The sequence below is a fragment of the Mustela lutreola genome, chromosome 2, assembly GCF_030435805.1.
Source record: "Mustela lutreola isolate mMusLut2 chromosome 2, mMusLut2.pri, whole genome shotgun sequence".
NCBI classification, from domain to species: domain Eukaryota; kingdom Metazoa; phylum Chordata; class Mammalia; order Carnivora; family Mustelidae; genus Mustela; species Mustela lutreola.
Window position 1 is genome coordinate 37,848,013 of NC_081291.1, and position 19,144 is coordinate 37,867,156.

General features: G+C 41.5%; 1 long non-coding RNA gene across 1 annotated transcript; it reads left to right on the forward strand.

The window, feature by feature from the left end:
• Positions 1-257: 257 nt before the first annotated feature.
• LOC131824122 (uncharacterized) lies at positions 258-18,117 on the forward strand. The gene is made up of 3 exons (XR_009350756.1): positions 258-1,859; positions 3,513-3,609; positions 16,348-18,117. It is a non-coding gene; the product is annotated as an uncharacterized LOC131824122 (long non-coding RNA).
• Positions 18,118-19,144: the final 1,027 nt, after the last annotated feature.

Genomic DNA, 19,144 nt, shown 5'->3' on the forward strand with positions numbered 1-19,144 from the left:
AAAACGAGCAAGAAACTTCCCGTAATGCTTCTGACCTGATTGTCAGCTTTTTGTTAAATTAGATTTTTTTTTCTTAAATTGTAATATACAATAATCAAGCCCTTTCTTTTTCAGAATTATTTGAATTATTTATATTTCCCATAGAAAAGTGATTATGTGATGCCTTAAAAACGTGTAAAAGTAGGAAGATTTCCTATGTCAAGAAGAAGTTTTCTGGGCAACCTTGAAAGCAGGTAAGCTGAAGGCTGGAGCTCTTCATGTCAGGAGGTCTGCAGCAGAACTGTAACCCTGTCCTGGCATTTGCCTCTTCACGATCACCTCACAAGCTCTAAGGATCCTTAATCTTCAGCTAACCCCTGCCAAAAGGAAAAAAAACAAAAAACCCACATCCTATATGTTAAAGCCTTGTTACCTGAACATCACACATTTGCCTACAGCTTGTGTGTCTTTATTTCATATTCACAGATTTAGATTTATTAAATTTTCTATTAAATGAACCCACTTAACCGATAAATCTATCCACGAAGTGACAAAACATGGACTGGCAGCTAGATCTGAATTTCGGTCTTGCCTCTGCTGATTTCCAGCTCTGTGGTTTTGAGTGAGTTACTTAGCCTCTCAATGCTTCAATTTCCTTTCTGTTCTTCGGTGACCTAACAGCGGCGACCACGTGGTGGTCTTATGAAGTCCATTCAAACAGACAGAAGAGAATTTTTGCTTGGCTGCGCATAGTAAATGCTCAGTAAATGGTAGCTGTGACTGTATGATCATAATACCCTCCATTAAGAAAATGGCGCCCACTCCCTGGACCTCACGCAGTCATCGTGTGTATCAATGGTGGCATATGTTGTGAGAAACGCTGCATTTTAGCACAGAGCTAATATTCGTGTGAACCGGCAAGGTGACAGAAGCCACAGGGTGCTTTCGAGAAGAGGACTGCCCTGTATCTAGGACCCGGGGTTAGAATATTTTACAGAATAATAAACCCAATTTATCACCTTTTAAAAACACCATCAGCACAAATGACCTAAAATTTAAATTGTATTAAATGTGTATAATCTGCACGGGTGCCTCTGCTATGAGAATAATTATGCTATATTATTCTCAGGAAATGCGCTTTACTGAAGTTGAAATCTCCATTATAGTCCCTAGAGAATTAAACTTTTTAATCCTTTATGATAGACACTGATGTTATGTATCTAAAGAGCGATGTCTTGACTATATCCTGTCTGTTCACTTTCCTATCAATATTTAAATGGTTTTTAGGTTTTTATTTTCAATTATACTTACATTTGATGACTTTCTTGGAACACCATCTGAGGAGTTAATCTTCATAATCCAGCCAACAGAAATGAACCTTTAGAACTACCCTGTTTTTATTTTTTGTGTATGCCAAGATTTAATGCATAGCCAAGTAGCATGAGGCAAGCTCGTTTAAGAGGAGTGTTGTAAAGTTAGATTTTCATTATATTTAGTGAGAGATGGTGATGATCTCTTAATTCTTTGCTGCCACATCTGAGGCTCAATAGCAATGGCTTCATGTCCTCACCCATACTAACATGAATCCGTAATATACATCTTGTGCAGAATGTAAATGAAAAAGCTTCCATTCCATTCCCAGTTTTCCCAAGAGGCATGTACAAAAAGAAAAAAAAAGAGAGAGAGAGAAAGAAAGAAAGAAAAAAGAAAGAAAGAATAATGAACTAGAGCACATTTGTCATATTAAAATTGTCAAGCCCTTGTTTATAGATAAAATTTAGACAAGGCTAATCTTATTTGTGTTCAATATTTATAGGTCTTTGGAGCCTATTACCTATACCAGATATACTGGAAAGTAATATAACTGTACGCAAATCCAAGTAAGTCTCAGCAACATTTCTAAATGGTAAAGGCAGTTTGCTTTTGAAAAATTTGCATTTTAAATTTCTAATTATGGAGTCAGTTGAAGTTAAATCCAAATGGGTGTAATTGTCACTCAAAATGTCTTCCATATTATTCAGACAGCAAAATCTGTGTAGATAGAAACCACTCAACTAGTGTTTCCCAAACTTTGCTTTATGGAACTAGTTCCACAAGCTGTTCCAAAAGTTGCTTTGGGGAATTGGGGTTTGGAGGTTGGGATAGGAAGCAAAACACCGTATTTCATTTTTAGGAACTTAATGTTGGGAAATGCTGTGTGAAACACATTTGGACAGGTATCTGTACTGCGAGACTTCTCACATTTTCCAATGTGCTAGTATGCCCTGAGAGTTTTCAGGATTGACAGTAGTATTGAATGTTTCACAATCTTATTTGACCACAGGATTTTGTGTGTATGTGTGTGTGTAAAACACTAGTTCATGGTTCCAAAGAACATAGTTTGGGAAATTCCAGAGATCTTACGGAAATTATATAGAGCTGATAAAAGATAACTTCTTTTATTCCTAAGTATGCTTACATTTATTTACTATTCTGTGGGGAGAAACCATTGTCACCAAAGAATTCTTCCTGAATAAGCAGATTAGCTGAGGTTTGGATTTCTACTGTAAAATATAACATTCTGGTTAAGGGAACTATTGCCATTAAAATATTATTATTCCTGAATTTAAAAAGTAATTTATGCCATCATTTATAATGGAAATACAAATTTTCTTATGCTCACATTCAGTGTATCTTTTCATTTTTTTCTTTTTCTTTTTTTTTTTTTTAAAGATCTTACTTATTTGACAGACAGAGATCACATGTAGGCAGAGAAGCAGGCAGAGAGAGAGGGGAGGGCAGGCTTCCCGCTGAGCAGAGAGCCTGATGTGGGGCTCGATCCCAGGACCCTGAGATCATGACCTGAGCCGAAGGCAGAGGCTTAACCCACTGAGCCACCCAGGTGCCCTCAGTGTGTAATATTTTCTATGACTGGTAAAAAGTAGTCCCTCGTATTGCATGTATCCCACCCCTTTAAATACAAATACCTGATGTGTGGGAAGAAGGGGGCAGATCGTGGTTACAGTACAAGGGGTTTATAACTTTGGGTCCTGCTCACTGATTATTGGTGGAAGGGAGTTAAGAACCACGTGGTAGTCAGAGTTTACAGAGTCTTCTCCGTGATTTCATTTCATTTCTTTTCTTTTCTTTTTCCTTTCCTTTCCTGTCCTTTCTTTCCCTTCTTAAGATTTTATTTTTAAGTAATCTCCACACCCAAAGTGGGACTTGAACTCACAACCCTGAGATCAAGAACCACGGGCTTCACCAACTGCGCTAGCCAGGCGATCCTCAATGATTTCTTTTTTTTGAATGCAGGCAAATCCTAACAGATAGGTTATATCTCAAAAGTTCAGTTAATTGGTTGTAGGCCAACCCACAAAAGCCACATTAATTGTCATGGATCTGGTATATTATAGTATTAAGAATGTTATAGAATTTAAATAGCCATATTACAAAGTCTGAGGGAAAATACATTAACACATCTTCCTATCCCTTACAAAAGAGATCAGAGATTTCTTTCATTCAACACCTTTTTTATGATTTGTTTTTTTCAGCCTCCACGCTTTGCCTGGAAATAAATGGTGAAAAGAGAAACTTGGCTCTGGAGGGACAGAGGAATTCGTTGGCTTATAGGACCGCAAAGTTGAAATGGTAAATGTCACTTCACGTGTGTCTGAATTTAAGGGCTTAAAGGCATTCAGTCAGCCTGTCTCTCATTTTCTTGATTCTCTGCTCCTCTTTGCGGGTGAATCTTCTCCCTGTGGACCCCCACAGTCCAGCTGAAAGCCAGCACTTTCTTCCCAGTGTCCATGGTCAGGTCCCTGGATCAGTTCTGGTCAGGCCCACTAAGAGGACCATGGCGGGAAGATGGAACATGCCAATTGGCCAGGTCTGGGTCACATGGTCCACTCCTCTAGATTCCCTCAGCAGCCCTAAACTGTGTGAACTATAGGAAAGGAAGGTGGGGTTAATTTACCCAGATTGCCAGGAGTGATGCTGAGCCTAAAATGGGAAAGAGATTGTGCACAGACAAAACTACGAGTACTCAAGCATGTAGATCTCAAGAGGTTTGGGCAAGCTCTCCCTCTGCCAGTCTCTTACTCCTCCCATGTGCATTGATTTGATTTTTCTTTACTTTAATGGCAGGACGGTGGAAAGGGAGGGAAAGAAGGTGTTCACTCCCTAGAGCTGTATCTCCCTCCTCATCATTCATGGCTAGTTTTCCACAAACATTTCTCTAGCTCACACCCCTCCCCCACATGGAGATCCTAAGACCGAAGTTCTTCAACAAGATGTTGAGAGGACTCTCGAAGCACAAGTGCCTCTCAATACACAAGGACTCTTACTTCCATTATTTCCAAAGCCCCCCGGGCTGTCAGGGTGTTTTCTCTTGCAGGTGACAGAAACCAAACTCCCATCTGGCTCAAACTGGAAAGGGAGATTTGCTGGTCACATAACAAAAAAACTCCATGGATGAAACTTGGCATGGTGACCTCAGATCTTCAAATGACAATATCATGAATGGTTTGGTGTCTCCTACTCACTTCGGCTGTCTTCTCTGTTGGCTTCCTTCTCATGCAGGCTCTCCCGGTGAGGCAGCAGGATGAGTCATGGCCCCAAACACACCCCTGCAGTTTATCAACCAGCCTGGAAGAGGTGTTGCTCTCCTCCTAGAGTCTCCTTGGCCCAGATTGGCCAGTGTGCTTATCCCAGGACCCATCACTGTTGCCAGGGGCATGGGACAGACTGATAGGTCATGCCTCATCATGTTTCCATCCATTGAGTCAGGTGGTCTCTGTCCTTCTGAAAGGGAGAGGGGCAGCCCTGAAAACTGGGAAGGTGGTCCTCCAATGGCCCTTGTTCACTTCTCCTTTTCATGTGTGGGTGCCTACTTCTAGCTCTTCCACCCCTGGACTCTTTATCGTTTAGGACCAGGTTAACTTTTACCTCCTCAGAGGGCACTGACCACCTTTCAGAAAGGAAGTTTTGTTTGTTCTTTTCTAATACACCATCTTGTTTATTTCCTTCACAGCCCATTTGATTTTATCTTCCTCCCCCTCCTGTTCCACCTTATCCCACCTCCTTCTCTGCCTCCTCCTCCTTTCTTTAAACCAATGGGCTGATTTCCAGTCACTTATATATAAAATAATCATATTTTCAATCAGTGGAAAAGTACTGGCAATTTTTGCCATAATATTATCAATAAGTATGCAGTCTTTTTTAAATAACACAATCTAAATAAGATTGGAAAAAATATTAGATTGGAAAAAAATATCATTTGTTTGCTGAGACTGTAGAAATATGTTTACAGGGTATCTGGGTGGCTCAGTCATTAAGTATCTGCCTTTGGCTCAGGTCATGATCCCGGGATACTGGGATCAAGCCCCACATCAGGCTCCCTGCTTCACAGGAAGCCTGCTTCTTCCTCTCCCATTCCTCTTGCCTGTGGTCCCTCTCTCATTGTGTCTCTCTCTGCCAAATAAATAAATAAAATCTTTAAAAAATATATATATATATTTACAAGGACATCATCACATCCTATTCCCATGAGTTCTTGGGAGAGTACGAGTTCTATACGAATTAAATAATCTAACTAGTCTTTAAATGGTCCAAATTGTCTCTTTGCTATTTTGATGACAGGCTTTCTCAAGTGTGTTATTGCCTGCCTTTTGATACAGAATATAATGACTATAATTCTACCTGAGCTTGATGGCCCAGGGTCATCTGTAAAATCCTTGTTTTACCGAACTGTAAGACAGTAGTGTCCTTGGGGACTTCAGAGCTGGAATGGAGGTTGTGGTCCCTGGTATTAATGGCCCTAGAGACAGTGCTGTTACCCAGTCCTCTTTCCTCCCTAACCCCTTCCCGTGTACTGCTGCAGCCCTGCCATGGGTTTGGGAGATGGGCTAACCCAGTCAAGTCATTGACAGTTAAGGGAATTGTGTCTTGTATGAGGGCAATGCACCGTGGAGGACTATCAGAGAACAGCTTTCAGGCTTTGACTGTGGCTGTGCAGAGACTATTTTCTCTTACATTCCTATTTCCCACAGGGCTTGAGCTAACAGAAGTTGCTAGATTTGTGACTTTGTTAAGGACATTTTACTACAATTAGAAACCCTGGCCAGACTCCTTGGGATCATAGGCTCCTGGGTTCCTATACCACCCACAGGCCATTCTTCCCTCCACGCGTTGCAGAAATGTCACTAAATTAATCCAGTCCAGACAAGGACAGTGGTCAGCGAATTCTTCGCTAAGGAACCAGGTAGAAAATACTGTAGGCTTTCTGGGCCAACAGGAAAAATCAAGGGTAGGATCCTGGAATGTGAATGAGAAGGAGAAAACAAATTTCCATGGATTTTGTATGAATGAGTTTCAAAGTATAAATAATGATAATCTAGTATAATTTTTGCAACACAGTTTTACTCATGAAAAGAATAAAATCCCTTTTTGGGAGGGAGTAATGTTTTGCTCAATTGGGGTTCAAAGTTAGTGTCCTTTAGCATATAATTGACTGTAAATATTCATCTGTAAAAGCCATATTAACTCCCAGGCTATTCGGAAACAGGTAGTGGGCCCGATTTGGACTATGGTTTCCCAATCCCTGGACCGTGGCATAAATTGATAATTGTTCCCCAATATCTGTTGTCTCTTCTTCCTTTTAGTGATATAATGCTTTGAGTTTTCACTCAGATCCTAGCCACACTGCTGGCTTGCTTTCTTTCCAGCCTTCCTTGTGACTCAGTGTGACCAGTTTATTCCATTCCGGATAGCAAGATGTGAGCAGCCCTCCATTCCTTGGAAGGAGTAGATACCCTGATGACAATAGTAGAGCTTTCCCACCAGGCCCTGGACAGCTGTGTGGACCAGATAGAGACTTATTTCAAGTCTCTATTTTGAGATCTTTCAATTTAGTTATACTCACAGATACTATATGCTCTGTAGTCTACGGTTCAAAGGAAGAAATGTTCTCTCCTCTTCCATGTCCTCCTGCTTTTCCTTCTCTTCTTCCTCATCCTTTTCTTCAATGACATTACTTCAGGATTTTCACCCTTTCCTACTGGCCTTTCTACTCAAGTCATCTAAATCAGTGAGTTTTTCTTTCTTTCTTTTTTTTTTTTCCCTGCTTAAGCAACAGCAAATCACATCCCCCTTTGTGGCTTATATGAGCATCGCAGAATAGAATTGAAAAGCTGGATAAGGATTTTGTGGATATCCACAATGGAGCTCACGAGACAGTCTTGCCCTTTTGTAACAGCAAGAAGCAAAACAGCTTGGCAAATGTAATCTCACCTCGGTTAGCGAGACCTGCAGGCAGGTTTTTTTCTGTTTATGGGGATTATTATAAAAGGCTGGATAATAGCCTTGATTATCTCTTTGGTTGTCAGCGGAACTTTAATCACATCCAGGTTGAGATGAGGAACTGCTGAGCATAGAGTGTTAGACGTGCATGCGCGCACACACATATACACACAACATACACTGCACAAAACTGAAAATCATACAGGAGACGTTGAAAACTTGTTCAAACTCATTGTCTGTGGGTTGTGATTCGCTGTAGGAAAAGAGGTCTAGAAAGGCATTTTTGTTGTTGTTGTTATCCTTATATAAGGCTATGGGGTATGTGATACGTTCTTGGACAAATACCTTCAGCTTTCTGAGTCTCAGTTTCCTTGTCCTGGTGATGGGAGTAACAGGGCCCATTGCAGAGGCTGAGGTGAAGTCTCATGAGAGAAAATGCAAAATACATCTTTTCATACTTGACGGTTGTTGTGATTTTCTCTCCAGTTGTGTCTATACCCCAGTGTTCTCTTTGAATCCAGAGTTGTCTTTTCTCCATAAAAAAGCAACTCTTACTAGCCCGCATATCCTAGCGGCCGTAAAGCCCAACCTGCTTTTGGTCATAGCATTTGAAACGGTATGAGAATGTCAAAAGTGGTTTTTCCTATCCTTTAAATAGAGTTTCTTGAGGGAAAAGGCCAGTAGTTGTTTTTTCTTATAAATCAAAAGTGCTAATAGAACCTTCTCTAGGTTTGCAGATTTTTCTGCGGGACCCACACAGATTCTGGCCCATATACCAGGCTCTCTAATGTGGTTAAGAACATGGGTGCTGGAGGCAGACTGGGTTTGGATTCACTGCCCTCCACTTTGAGGAGTCACTTGGGGCAAGATACCGAACCTCTGTTTGCCTCTTTTTCCTCTTGTATAAAATGTCAGTAAGTAATACTTCTTACATTGCACAGCGTAGGACTCACTGAATCAGTACATTTCAAAGGGTCTGTGCCTGTCACAGACTGACAGTCTATAAATGTTAGCTCTTCTGTGCCATGGAGGTTGATTTTTTTTTCCTTGGGTTGGCCTTCTATTAAAGCAATGGGCATCTCCAGCCAGCCTGCTACTTTTCCGCTGTTTCTCTTCTTGGTTCCAGTCTGTTCCATGTATCTATTACTGCATTTTAAAAAAAAAAAAAAGGCAAAAAACAGCCCCAAATCATGGCAGACAACAAAAACCATTTTATTGGGCTCACAGACTCTGCAGGTCAGGAATCTGGACAGGACGTAGCTGGGGTGGCTTGTGTTTTCTCTGCTCCGTGTTGTCTGGGGCCTCAGCTGGGAAGAGTCCAGGGACCGGTGGTGACTCAATGGCCAAGGGCTAGGATCACTTGGAGGCTCCTTCACTCACAAGTCTGGCGCCTGGCCTGCCTGACTCAAAAGGCTTGGCTCAGCTGGGACCGTTGACCGAAGTGCCCACACGTGGCCTTTCCACGTGGCTTGGGTTTCTCCCAGCATGGTGGCTCGTTTCTGAGAAGGAGAAACCCCAGAGCAAATGTTTCAAAAAAAAAAAAAAGAAAGAAAGGAAGAAAGAAGAGAAAGAAGGAAAAAAGAAAAAAAAGAAAGAAACAAAAACCCAGATACAAACAGCATGGCTCTTTGTGACCTGGCCTTGGAAATCAGAAAGTGTTATTTCTTTTTTTTTCTTTTTCTTTCTTTCTTTTTCTTTTTTTTTTTTTTTTTTTTTGAAAGTGTTATTTCTGGTACTCAGCTAGCTCATCTAGCGATCCCAGGTTTTCTCTGATTCCAGAGCAGGGAAACATGGATGCCACTCTGGATGCAAGTGGCAAGGATCTGAGGTCTCATTTTGTTGTTGTTTTTGTTGTTGTTGTTTTTGTTTTTGTTTTTTTGTTTTTTGTTTTTTTCGTAAAACTTTCCTCCTATAAATCTGGCTCTGTTTGGAACTTGTTACTCAAATTCTGGCGAGTGGTCCCAGTCTTCCCTGGCTGCTGTGTCCTCTTGACTAATCCCAACCTCTAAGATTTGAACTCTAGAACATGCCTCTGGAAACCTTCAACTTGGTCCCTCCACAGCCCAACAGCGTTCCCGGTTTCTGCCCACTCCCCAGCCCTGCCTCCCTCCTCCTTTGTTCAGTCCCACTCATCTGCCTACAGAACACTCACTGAGAGGAATAATATTTTTGTAATGCTAGCCAGACTTTCCCTCAATACTGTAACTTTCTCTTTGGTCTACCCACACTCGTTGAAGCTCAACGGTCCTGAGCTTATGGACACAGAACAGGAATGTTTCTTCAGAAATGGAAAAGCCGTGGAGGGTCTTCATAGGAAAATAGAAAAGACTATCACTGCCTAGGATAAATATTTGGATACAAAGACTCTCTGGTTAGGGGGTCCGAGGGAGAGTAATGAGAGTAGAGACAGAAAGACAGGTCTTGTGCACTGTTATTTTGGTTAAAGGCTGGGGCGACAGCAAAAAACCAAAAGTAGTTTTATGGGATCTGAGAGCTGAGAGGACATGAAACTCTTCCCAGGTGAGTTCCTGGAGAAGAAGCAGTGTTCTAGAGGAAAACATGATGACTGCAGGATTGAGGTGGGATCAGGCTTTCGACAGCATCACCCACTCGAAAGACCTGGAACCGAAGAAGGAAATAACCAATTAGGGAAGGACCTTGCAGAGGAGGATGAAAAAAGACTCATCATTCACCCACATGGAGCCATCACCCAGGACGAGAGAGAGTGCCACGGAGACACAGTGCTTTGCTTTGTCCAAAGCCTCTTTTCTATATTCGCAGGAAACTCTGACAAAAACCCCATGGGAAAAGGAAAGGAACTCACCAATGACAAAGATTAATCTTCCACTTCCTTAATAGGAGGTGATAGATTCAAAGGAGAAATTAAATCTAGTTTTAGAAAAATGAAACCAGTTCTCCCTTTTTTGCACACCTCAAGATGTGTACCACGATCCGTGTTCACTAGATCTATTCCAGGTTTCGTACGGAAGTCTATGGGGAGAAGTGGATATATGCAATAAAAATTCTCTATGGCATTTTTTTAATAATCAATTCTTATTTCTGTTGGAGTTTTATTATATTTTGCATTTCCATCAAATACATTGATAGAGACTTAGCTGTTGAGTAAGTGGAAACTGTGAGTGAAAGTTACCATTCATTCATTTAAACCTTTCTGAGCCACTACTCTATGTCAAACCTTGTTTTAAGTGGAGTTAACAGACGTAATAAGGCCATCGTCTTTGCCCATGACAATAAAGCTCACATTGTAACAGCTCTAGAACAGACATGAGTTTTTTGGTCTCATAGCTAGGTCTTAGGTTTACAGCTAGCCACATATAGATGAAGGGAATCTGATCTATTAAAAAGACACACACATCCTCAGAGCTTCTTGCTCCGAAAGCATAATAAGAATCGCCACAGTTCCCCTCTTCCATGGTTTGGTCAACAGAGTCAAGAGAAAGGCTTGAAACACACATACGCAACCATGCAGCTGAACCCACCATCTCTCTATTCAGTGCTAGGATGTGTTGTCATTGCATGATATATTTAGACAAAAACCACTTACTATATAATGATCTTTGTTCGCATGAAATCTGCAGAAATAAATAGTATTACTGATTTCTTCCTTTGTTTGATGTCAGTGTGAGATATTTATTAAGAAAATGCGCTGGATGTAATGTCACCTTAATTATAGTATGAGAAGGCTTAATGAAGGCAAATTCCCCTTTATAGCTTTAGGCTTTAATGCCACTAGGCTCTTCTGTTTATTCCAATGAATTACATTCTGGCACCCACGATCTCATGTAACAAATGCATAACTAATGTGACATTCACACAAAACATCACATTAGTTCCATACGATCAGTTCTATTCCAGTGAACACCAAACCAAATCATGTTATTGTAATGTGAGTTGTGATTTAATACCCTAATTTGTAGGTAGTTTTGTCTGAATCTAGCATTATTTACACCACGCACGGTGGTTTCTAAGACATACTAGATGCACACTTTTTCTGGCTTGGCTGCCTCCCCTCCCCCAAGAGACACACCCCTAAATAATACATCAAATAGTCTGTTACTAAATGCATTCTCAACTCTCTTCCTACCTGGTTCAAAATTACTGGGTGCCAGTAGTTGGCTGTTTCAGTAACTCGAAAATTCCCATCATGTAACATGCTTTGAAATCTGGAGAACTAAGAATTATAGAAAAAAAGAGACTATCATCCAGCCCAGAAAAACTTACTAGTTGCATAATATTATTTGTAAAATAAGGTCAAGGTTATTCTGTAAGCCTAAGTCAATCTCTTTTGAAATAAGACATTCTTTCTGCTGGGTGTCCTCTCCCTGCTGTACATATGGGGAGCTCACTTGCATCCTTTGGGTTTCACCTTGATTGTTAACTCCTTTCTAAGACTATCCTAGTTAACACATCCTGTATCACTGACTGCCCCTCACATCACCCTGCGTGGCAATATCTGGTACCGTCTATCTGCTCTCCCTTTTTCCCTGGTAATAAATACTGCTCAATTTCCAGGCGGGCCAATGATCACTTAGAATGAAAGCTACATATTCCAGCTTCTCTTGCTGCATCTGGCTATTGGGAAAAACACCACAACATCTTTTAAGTGTTGGGGAGAATTATGGTCCTCTTCTTGGCTTTGTCCTTCTTATAGTTGCAATGGCTGAAACCCAGGCCACCATCATCCTGAACTGTGAAGTAGAAGCCATGTGTTTAGAATGATGAACAACAAATCTAGGTCCTTGATGAATTCATGAAGCTGCTTTACCCATTCTCTCTCTATTTCTTTTTTTTACAGAAAAAGAGGGAGACAAGCAGCTGGGGGGTGGAGGTAGGAAAAGAGAGAATCTTAAGCAGGCTCCATGCCCAGCACAGAGCAGGACGTGGGGCTTGATCTCACAATCCCGAGATCATGACCTGAGCCCAAATCAAGAGCCCAACGGCTTCACCGACTGAGCCTCCGAGGCATCCCATGTGCCTTATCCATTTTGAAGAGCCTTCTTTAAGATTTTATTTATTTATTTGAGAGAGAGAGAGAGAGAATGAGAGAGGGAGAGTATGAGAAGTGGGAGGGACAGAGGGAGAAGCAGACTTCCTGCTGAGCAGGAAGCCCGATGCGGGACTCGATCCCGGGACTCCAAGATCATGACCTGAGCCGGAAGCAGTCGCCCAACCAACTGAGCCACCCAGGCGTCCCTTGAAGAGCCTTCTTTAATGTAAAAGGAGAAATAAGCTTTTGAGACCACAATCATTATTCAACACACAGAGCAACGGGTCCAGCATAGTAACCTGAACCAAGCAAAGAGACGAGGCGCGGATCAAGGGGAAGGGGTACCAATGTCAAGAAGTTGCTGTGGCTGAACCACAGCCTTGGTCTAAGCAAAATGATTGTGAATCCTCCGTCTCTTGCAGCTAAACCTAATCTGAAGTCATACACTCTCCTTCTTTTTAGCCCTTGTTATAGTCTGTGATGATCTTTTCATTGTTTTACTGATTGATTATTTCCCCCTTCCGTCCCCAATCTAATCTCTGTGAGGGCAGAGAATGCCGCTGGGGTTTGCTGCCAGAACACAACTTCGTGGAATGTGGGAAAGAATGAATGAACCAATTCTTTAATTTTTTATTGCGAGATACAATATTTTGGGAATTGCAGATCTGGAGGAGTGAAAAGAATTCTATTTGGAGGACCAGGGTTGGCAGTGCAATTGACAAAAGTTTTTTTTTTTTTTTTTTTTTTTTCCTTCTGACTTGGGGAAAAAAAAAACCTGATGAAATTAGTGGTAGATAAAAATTCATTTCTCGCTTCTAACAAGGAATCACAAACAATGGAGGACATATAAATAGAGTAGCAGCTTTATTAATAATGCTTTCCTACTCCATTCGTGATCTTTTCATGACAACCCTACCGGAGGCACTCTTTATCAGGGACTAAGGCAATTTAGATGCTGTCACATGCCTTTCTTGATATATACGTATTAGACATAAAGCAGTTTTCTGTTCTTTAGCTTATTTTAGTATATAATTAAAACTCCGACTGTCTGCTACTAAGCAACGGAGCATGGCAGAGGTTGATCACATGCTATCACAGAGATAGAAAGAGGAAAAATAATAAAAATAATCATACCCATTCCTGTAATCAGTCTTCAGATCTTAATTATGTTTTAACTCCTTTGTTATGCCAAAGGCAATGCCTATTGGCATTTAAAGGACACTCTCAGTTCTCTGCCTAAGTTCAATCGAGTTGTTTCATTTGGATCCCAGTCCGTTTATGGGATCCTTCTGGGGGCATTTAAGGTCACAGGGCATGATAGGAAACTGAGATAGGAGTCAGGAGGTTTGGGTTCCAGGTGTGTGCAGGGGAACAGCCAGATTCTAAACTCGAGGGAAGGGAGGCTGCGGTGGGGGTACATGCGAGGCTGAAGGCAGGGGAGGAAAGCAGTGGCAGGTGAACAGGTGTGTACATACCCAAAACTGCCCTCTGCCACCTTTCTGCCTGACTCAGGGACTGACCTCTGAAGTCTCAACCACGTATTTCACTCTGCTTCCAAAGACCCCTTTTCATCAGACTCTTAACTTTTATATGAGTGGTATTTCTATGGAATTGTGAGATGCACCAGTCTTGAACAATGTGTTCAGAGGGAATAGCTCTTGCTCTGTTCTGGCCCCCACCTCCCTCAAAGAAGACTTCTAAGTTTGAACCTTCTTCATTTACTCTTTTGCTCACTCATTCATTCACCAACAAATAACTTCTGAGCCCCTGTTTTGGATTGGGCACTGTTCTATGCATTAGGACTATAATGGTGGGTAAAACCGACCCCTGTCCCCTTGTGGAAACCCGTTGCATAAGAAAGACAGCTAATAAATACAAAAAGCTTTTTTTACAAGGAAGGAGTACTTACCTTATGTTGAGCTCTCACTATGTCAAACACAACAGAGTCTCATGATGTGATTTACGGTTCACCAGCCAACAAGAGCACGGCGGGGGGTGAGTGGGCATGAGCTACCCGCCTGAGTCTGATTCCCACCGATGTCACTTACAAGCTGTGTCATCTTCAGCGAGTAAATCTTTACTTGCCTCAACGTTCTTATCTGAAAAATGGGGACTCTATGTTATGGGGCTGTTGGGAGAATAATTAATGTATTTTGGAACAGTGCTTGGCTGTTGTACATTGGCCAGTTTTAGAGATAAATAAAGTGAGTGAAGCAGACTGATTCGACAATTTGCTCCAGTCCATTTGGAAAAGAAAAAGTGGGAGCCAAAATTCCAACCTATGTCCTCTCGCCTTATCTTGTGTGCCCTTACCACAGTTCTGCTTGGTTCTTCTGGCAGAATTTCCCGGCTCCTTGGAGAATCCGCTTCTGCATTTGCAGTCTGGGCGTGATAATACCAACCCCCTTCCTTGCTGTGTGTCGTGAGATTCCACTGTGAGAACATACTTGAAAGTTCTTTGAAAACTGTAAAGCATTGCGAAAAATACAAATTGCTATTATTATTATTATTGATTTGTTTTTACATTCAACACTTTAGTTTGCCTGTGATGAATCCCATTTGTGTATTTGTCAGATAAGACTTTTTCTTTAATCTTTCCTGTTCATTTAAAAAAAAATTTTTTTAAAGATTTTATCTGTTTGAGAGGGATGGGGGGACAGAGCACAAGCAGGGGGAGGGGGAAAGGGAGGGGAAAGCCACGGGGAAAGGGGGAGGGGCAGAAGGCGAGGAAGAAGCAAACTGTCCCCTGAGCAGGGAGCCTGACTTGGGACTCCATCCCAGGACCTTGGGATCATGACCTGAGCTGAAGGCAGATGCTTAACTGACTGAGCCACCCAGGTGTCCCTTTCTTGTTTATTATATGACCTTTTAGCCAGCCTGGCAGTCTCCGTTTTGCCTCCTCATGATCCTTTGCTGGTCAGTCCACTCTGTCAAAATGGCCCGTTCTGTCAGTTCTCCTCTAGCTGGAAGAGAACATACAGCAGATAGGAACTTGACACCATCTAATGTTTTGCATACCTGTTGGATGTTCTGTGAAAGTTTTCGTTTGGGCGGTGGGTGAAAACACTCCAACTATTGGCCGAAAGTATGGGAACAGAATCTGCCTTACAGGGAGCCTAACTTCTAAGGGAGGCTTCCTTGAAAGGACAGAGCGACAGCTCGGCAAACCCACAATAGCCAGCTTGCCCTCAGGAAATCAGGTTATTCTCCCTGCTCGCAGGCGTGACCTCCTGAAGGTTCTAGAGAAAACTGGCCAATTCTATCATGTAACTTAGGACAGGTTTCATCTGGTGAAGTCCAGTGACTCCGTAGGAGGACACAATGTGATCTCTTTCTTTTTCTTTCTTTCTCTTTTTTTTTTTTTAGATTTGATTTATTTCTTTGAGAGAGAGATAGAGAGAGCACGAGAGGGGGAAGCAGACTCCCCTTGGAGCTGGGAGCCCGATGTGGGACTCGATCCCAGGACTCCAGGATCATGACCTGAGCTGAAGGCAGTTGGCTAACCAACTGAGCCACCCAGGCGCCCCACAATGTGATTTCTGTACTCAATTCAAGGAATCACCTGTTGAACCAAATTTATGTAAATCAACATCAGTCCTTTCTCTCCATGGAAGCAGTAGGAGGGCTATGAAATGTCCTTCTTTTCCTGAGTCACCTGTTCTCTGACACCCATACAACCACCTCACCAAAAGATTTCTGACCACGTTAGATGTTCCAGAGCCCAGACCTAATTACTTTGTTTTGGAGGGAGCATTGGGAGGGATGATGGTTGGTAACTATGAAGGCCGTACAAGTATGTCCAGAAGGTCTGGAGTTCAGGAGGGCAGGAAGAGCTGTCCGAAAACAATGAGCTACATTAGGAAAACTGAAAAAGTATATTTAAGTATTGGTGCTTCAGCACTTGAATTGTATAAATTCCCAGTCAGAGGTAAACAAGAGGAAGGAATTCTCGAGGATTCCTGATAATCTGTTCCATTATTTTTCTTCAGCTTTTATAATCTTCCTACGTACTAAGCAACTAAAACTGACATGACTTCTTTTCTTTGTCCTTCTCTCCACCCTTGAACTATTCCCCTCATCAGCCGAATGGCGTCCCTTCTTAGTCATCTTGGTCATGCCTAAGGACCCTCCATCGTCTGCCGCAGAAAGAGAGAGCATGTGGAGAAGAGATTGAAGGAGCCCCGTGGAGACAGAAAAGCAATGTACCAGCCCCATTGCAGTTGGATGTCTATCCCTGGCCCTAGTCAGCTCTCAGGAGGACAGAATCAACTTTTGAGACCAGTTCTTATCGATAAAGAACTTGCGGATTGGGCAAGCTTTCCAAAATCTATTTTTGCTCCTCTCTTGTGATGATGTTATTTTCCACACAAGGGGTCCAACTCCTATTATCTCAGCCGTTAGCCACACATTACAGATAATTAGCATCAGTCATATTGTCATGTCTGATATTTATTAACAACCTTCTTAACTGTAGCGACATACTGATTACTTTTAAAAATAGCCCTTAGGCTCTTTGGGAGTGGAGCGGCTCCGAGTCTTATACACTCAACGTTTTTCTCTTAACCACAGCCTGCCATGGGCACTCTCTTCCTGACATTTCGGAAAACAGACTTACACACAGGCCTGTGTTTTATGCTTCTAGTTCTATGTGGTCCCACTGTACTTAAAGTACTACAGGGAACAACAGAGTCTCTGCTCTTAAGAAGACGTAATCTACAGTGGATCATGAGATAGAAGATTTTACCATTTTCTCCAAACCCAGCTGTGCAATGGGTAACTAAATTGGCTCCTTGAGACAAAAAATTTCGTTCAAGAACAACCTCTATTACGATTGCTTGGAAAAGTTGTAGCTACTCTCTTCCTTGCTTCCTTTCTTTTTGGGATCGTGCCTAGTTGTTGGCTACCATTCAGGAAAACGTTATAATTGTAGGCACTAGCCGAGCCAAAAGGCCATGTTTTAGTGTTAGGGTAAACTTGTTAAAATTGGGCCCGTCGCCAGGGTCACCCATCTAAGAACATTGTGAAAACATCTTACTGTTGTTCATCCAGCTATGGTCTAATTAATTTTCAAATGGACAAAGTGGCTTCTTGGGCCATGTAACAAGCATTTTCATTCATTTAAGCGAAGCTGGATTTGGCCCGGAGCAGGGTCACGAGAAATTCTAATGGCTTCTTCTCTTCTTTGTGTGTCCTCAGGAGAGCTTACGTTGATGTCAACAAAGCAAGATTTGTGCTCTGGGCCATCGGAGTAGAATCAGTTTCCAGAGAGCCAAGTTCTTTGACTTCCCCTAGAAGGAAAGGGTATGGAATTGAGCATATGGGAAGGCTCTCTAAACCCTTTTACATTATTGGATTTAGCTACGCTCACATAATGAAATTGTTGAGATTGTTTAAACCTTCTGCAGGGACTTCTGTTAGCAGAGAAGAAACTTGTACTAAAGCCATAAGAAGATTGTGTTATAGATATAATGGAATCTTTTTTATCTTTTGCCTGGTTTTCTGTGTAGGGCTGACATTTTTTTTCTGGGCACGAGGCCAAGGGTCTATTTAATTTCTCAAAATTTCCCATGGTCACTAATACTGTCTCCCTGACGGCAGTTTCATAAATTTATAAATAAAGTCAGAGCCATCAGAAAGGTTGTGAATCCTTGCAATTAACATCAAATAACATTTGGAAATTGCTTTTGTTTTTATTTTTTGTTTTTGTTTTGTCTTGTTTTGTTTTACCATGGCTATTTTGCTCAGTAAGCATAGTGACACCTATGGAAAGCATGCTCTTGATTCTTTGGTACATTTTTTACTGATCTTACCTAAATTCCAATAAAATATTGAACTTTGTCTTTGCCTTGAAATCACATCTATGATTAAATAAGGCTTGAATATAAAAATGCACGTTCACTTACATCTGATGAATTCTCATGAATAGTTGTATTTATATCATTCATTCATTTTTGTTGCATTTTGTCATTTTTTTATTCTGAATATATAAATCTTGGGGTTTATTTATTTATTTATTTTTTAACTTTTGGGTTTTCTAGGAGGCTTTTTGCCAATTTAGAGACAGAATTTGTTTGGTTTTGTTTGGGTTTTGTGCATTTCTTTGGTTTTTGGTTTTGGGGGGTTTTTTGAAAGAGAGGTAGGGGTAGGGAGAACGCAGGTCACAGGCAACTTCCCCTGAAGGAACATCACGAGACTTTGACCATGAAAAATGCACTCCATTGAATACCACAGTGTTCCAGGAAGTGACTGAGCACAAGAAACTCTCCGCCCCTAGCATTCACTTCAACAATGTCCCCACATTAGTAGCCAACCTAGAACCACCATGCATACCTATAGAAAATCATTCTGGCTTCCAAAAATCCCACCTTCACAGAACCCTGACCAGTCAGAGGTTGTCTTAGCCTTCCCTGTTTGACTCTCTAAAGCTCACTCTCCCTTCTAACACCCTTGAATCTCTACTGAAAGAAAAGTGACAGCTGATGGGTTCTTTTGCAAGTTTATGAATAAATAGTGTTTGTTCATTTTGTCTCATACTTAGGTTTGTCTTTGACAGATGTATCCCCAACTGGGAACAACACCTTGCCCATAGAAGAATCAAATATTTACTCATTCAACAAATATCTGTTGGTTACCTACCACATGCCCGATGCTGTTTCCAGCACTGACACGCAAGAGATGTGATTTGCCCTCTGAGCAGCATCCTAATTTTCATAAATAATAATCCTAGGATATAATAAACAGCTTCATAAATAATAACTCATCATTAGCAATGATATTGTAAGTAATAACTTACTATTAATGCTTCCTGAGACACAAGCCTGACGTTTTTAGCGTAGAGAGAAGCGGTTCCTCCTTTATAAGTGTAAGGGAAAGCAAATT